Source organism: Alosa alosa, chromosome 7 (genome assembly GCF_017589495.1).
Source record: "Alosa alosa isolate M-15738 ecotype Scorff River chromosome 7, AALO_Geno_1.1, whole genome shotgun sequence".
Taxonomy (NCBI): domain Eukaryota; kingdom Metazoa; phylum Chordata; class Actinopteri; order Clupeiformes; family Clupeidae; genus Alosa; species Alosa alosa.
In genome coordinates this window covers 16108181-16112780 of record NC_063195.1, presented here as the reverse complement: position 1 = coordinate 16112780, position 4600 = coordinate 16108181, and the positions used below count along the sequence as shown (strand labels likewise).

The 4600-nt window shown below is 37.6% G+C and overlaps 1 long non-coding RNA gene across 1 annotated transcript; it reads left to right on the top strand.

Annotated features, from left to right (window-relative positions):
- Positions 1–1779, top strand: LOC125298661. Its single transcript, XR_007194242.1, has 3 exons — positions 1–102; positions 957–1080; positions 1682–1779. It is a non-coding gene; the product is annotated as an uncharacterized LOC125298661 (long non-coding RNA).
- Positions 1780–4600: the final 2821 nt, after the last annotated feature.

The window sequence follows — 4600 nt, the reverse complement described above, 5'->3', positions numbered from 1 at the left end:
GGCGAACTGTGGGCTGCAGATTGAATTTGTCAGGAGGACAGAAGCCAGTCACCTTCCCTACCTGTATGCAGCGTGGAGCAAATGACAACAGCATTGTCAAAGGTAAGTAAGGCATTTAGTTTTATCCAATATCCAATTGTTATGATAGTCAGTCTTTCTCGGTGTCGTGTTGCTTTAGCTAAGCTGATCTGACTGCCCACATTCCGTTAGCAGCTATCACTAGCTAACGTTAGTGATGTCTAGTTATGACTGTGAATGGTAAAAGCTTGCAATGTTCTGAGAAGACATAACCGGTAATGCTGAACAAGGATGTTCCTAAAACATTCACTTTCAGGAACAATTTTGTGTAAAATGGATATCAGCAAGGAACGCTTGGAAATAGTGTGGTGTTGTTGAAATAGTGGCTATTAGGCTTAAGCTAGCCTGCTAGCTAATCTTAGTAGCTTAATTCCACAACTAGTGATAGCCATAGCTGCTACAGCTCAATTATCAGTATAATTGTCTGGTTAGCTATTTCCCTGTTTTGCTGAAAACATGTATGTTCCTAAAATATTCACCTTTATAGAAAGACCTTTGTATTGGATGCCAGCGAGGATAGCTAGCTCACTGTGGAGTAAGCTAAACCCCTGATTAAACCTTACTCCCGCCCAAAGTTTTTAGCAATGTCTTGCAACTGCTGCTACTCGATCTGCAGAGGCGCTGCATATAGGTTGAAAAAAATTAAATGGAAATGTAATTTTTAATGCAACATATGTCAATAGAATGCAGGCACATAAAACAATGGCAACCCCACATTCGCCGATCGCGCTCCCTTAAAAAATGCTTGATCAGAGCCAACAAATGGACAAGTTATAGCTTCATCACTACGTAAATGTCCTCCAAGATGTTTAAAAAAGTCCACTGCACTACAAACCTATATAAAAATAATAATTTTCTACTCTTGTTTGTTGTTGCAGGAGTGTCCATTTTCTCACCCGGATGTAGAGACCCTCCTGACCCATTACAGGCTTCATAACGGTCACCAGGGAAAAAGCTGGCTCTGCCTCCACCCCAAGTGCATGTGCATCTTTAAGACTTCAGGTAAGCTTACATTAAAATTTAATTTGGCACGGTACCATGCAAAAGACAAATCACCTCAGGTCGAAACTACATTCAGTTGTCAATCGTTTACATTCCAATGTGATTGTAGTGCAGTGGACTTTTTTAAACATCTTGGAGGACATTTACGTCGTGGTGAAGCTATAACTTGTCCATTTGTAGGCTGCGACCATAGCATTGGCAATGTACAAAACTTTATAACACACAAAAGTAGGAAGCACAAACACTTCACATTTAGGGAACTCAAAATGCAGTAGGTGCACCAGTTAATAATGAACTCAACGTGTTTTAAAATGTATGCAAATTATCGCATATTTTATTAGATACTGCCTAATTTGCATATGTAAAGACTAAATTACAGAAAACTTATAATACATTATTTTCTCATATTAATGGAAGTAATCTACTGGGAAAGTTTCATAGTGATATCTGCTAGTTAAAAATGTTACCCTATTCACTAGTGTCTCGCCTTAAGTAAAAAAGAATTAAGAAGACATCTGAGCTGCACCATTGCGGAGAACCATTGTCTTTTAATTTATTTTTTTGCAAATTTAGTGATGTAGTTCTGTGCTTTTCCATCAAGGATGCAGATGCTGAGGAGGACTAGAGGCATGAAAATTGGAATCTTGACCGTCATTGAAGACGACCTCGCCATGAAAGCACCAGACACTGTTACCAATATAAGCCATCGTCCTGGAAGAGACTGTTGTTCTACAGGACATCAAGGATCTTCCATCTGCACTGGCCTACCTATCTTGGGACTCCTGCACGACATGGGGTGCCAATACTTATGACCCCTGTATTTTAAGGAAGAACATTTATTTATTTATGATACATTATTCATTCACAAAGAAAATTGGTGTCCTTAAATGTTAGATATTCCCTCATTTTTTAACTTAAGGCATTAAGATCAATTTCTAAAAGATGATTTAATATTCCTCTTTTTTTTGTCAGCGTTAGCAGAGGTGCCAGTAATTCTGGAGGGTACTGTAGGTCAGGGGTGTTCAAACTGGCTAAAAATAAAAACATTGTTTGATCTATTTGGATTTTTGAGTTGTTATTTAGACTTGTTTTTTCTTGTTAGAGTCAATGTATTAGTTGGAATTGATATATATTTTCAAGTTGGGAGTATTTGTTGATTCAACTTGATTATCTAAGTTATTTACTGTCAAGTAAAACTTACTCAAAAAAGCTAGTGAAATGTGTTGACTTGTTTTTTAAGTTGGAAGAACTTTTGATTCAACTTGAATTTTTGAGTTGCCAACCTATTGTAAGTCCACCTTACTTACAATACTAAATTGGCATTACTAGATATTTCAAGTTAAAAGCACTTGATTCAACTTGACTTTTTGAGTTGCTAACCTACTGTAAGTCCACCTTACTCAGAATACTAAGTTTGCATTACTAGATATTTCAAGTTGGGAGCATTTGTTGATTTAACTTGATTATTTGAGTTCTTCACTGTCAAGTTGAAATTACTCAAAAAAGCTAGTGAAATGTGTTGACTTGTTTTTTTAAGTAAACGCAGAGTTTTTTTTTTTTACAGTGTAGGTTTACAGGCCATGGTGGCCTTGGTGCCCCCTTCTTTTAATATTCTGCTTTGCGTCCTACTAATAGCGATTTTTATTTATGCTGTGGCCTGTCAAAATAATCTTAGCATTCACAGTGCAAATTAATTTAGTCTTTTACGCAGTGGAGAAAATGACAGCGCAAGAAAAAAAGTGCGTCCAAATTCACCGATTCTTCTCAGTTGAAGTACTCACGAAGTAGCCTATTCATCACACAGACATCACAAGTATCACATGAAAGAGCTTTTTCTCAACTTTTAAACGATGTTAGCCGTAATTGTTGTGTTGAACGGTTCGCGAGAAAAGTAAATAATATAATTCAATTTAATCATACATTCTACTGAAGGTTTTGCTTCCATGATCTCCCTACCCATTCATCTCGGTGGAATACTTCACGAACCCTTCTTTTAACACATGACAAACCATATATCAGAATAAACAGCAGACCTTACCGAACACAAAGGTGTAAAGCAGTCCCCTGTATGTCTCCAAATTTGGGCTTTAAGTTTTACAATGTGTTCAAATTGTTCGACATGATTTCATAACGGGCCAAATACAAAATAAATGTTACAAATATCGCCTAGATATTAGTAAATCAGAGGACAGCTGACTAACAGTTTGTGAAAGTAGCCTTAATGATCACAAAATGCTAAGCATGCATCTAGGCTATTTGAGTTTCTTAAAGCTGAGCTGTGCTTAAATTTAAATTGTTCAATACATGATTTCATAGCAGGCCAAATATAAAATAAATGTTATATATAGCCTAGATATCTGTAATTATTAGATGATCAGATGATTTACAGTTCTATGTAATATGTCATGTTTCATGTTTTTGTAATGTTTCATACAGTGATGCAGGTCTACTGCAGTGAATAGGCTAAATACAACTTTGATCATTTTTATAGCCTACTACTGTATAGTTAACTTTGGCCTTTGTGCCCCCCACCAAATATGCCCAACTGAAGGCCAAGTGGCCTTGCCCCCAGAATGGTGAAATTCCAAGCCTGCCTACAGGAATAAAATATTTCCAGCAACAGCCCTGTTTAGTTCGTGTTGTTTCAGTTGTCCTACACCTACATGTACAGTGATTAACGTCTACGACAATCTAGGTAATTTAGCTCTTTACACCTAGGCTTCAGTAACTGTTTGGTGCTGCTGTCAGTTGAGCATTGTATAGTTTAAATGTAGCCTATTGAATCATTTGAAATGATACTTTGAATTCAAGCAGAAACTCTTCTTTAATAATTGCTTGTATAGCCTAGGCTACTTGAATATGGAGATCATGTGCTTCATGGCTACCTCTGATCAGTCAGATCAGCCAATGAGGCCTACATCACTTTCAGTGCTCCATGACAGTTGGAAATATATGCATATTTAAGGGTAATGCAAAGATTTTGTATTTAATTAGGTGTGCCCGACCGATTTGAGGGCCGCTTGGGCCAAATATGCCAGGGCCGATTTTTGGTCCCAGTCCGCCCCTGTCTGTGCCTCTCCTCTTCCTCCAGACTCTGTGACCTTGATTTCCAAAGGAAATGCAAAATGTACTTTCATCAGAGAACATAACTTTGGACCATGTGGTGATTTTTTATAAAGCCTCCTGATAAGATATTCTGTAGTAGTGCTAAAAGATGTTCTATACATTGGGCTAATGTGTAACCTCTGTGTGGTGGAAAGAGCAGGGGTAATTATAGCTAAGGTATGCACAAGCTTGGGGGCCAGACGTTTACCTATCAGGATATGAATGCATAGGAGAGATTGAACATCCCTAGCAGTTGTTCAGCTCAGGTCAAAGGTCCTTTGTAGAAATAGAATAAATACCTAGGCACATATGTATTACCAAAAGAGGTAAGAAGGACATAGGAGCTCTATTCTATTCTGAGTTGGTCAAAACAAGTGATGCTACTGGAAAGAGGTAAATAAGCTGTGTAAGACAG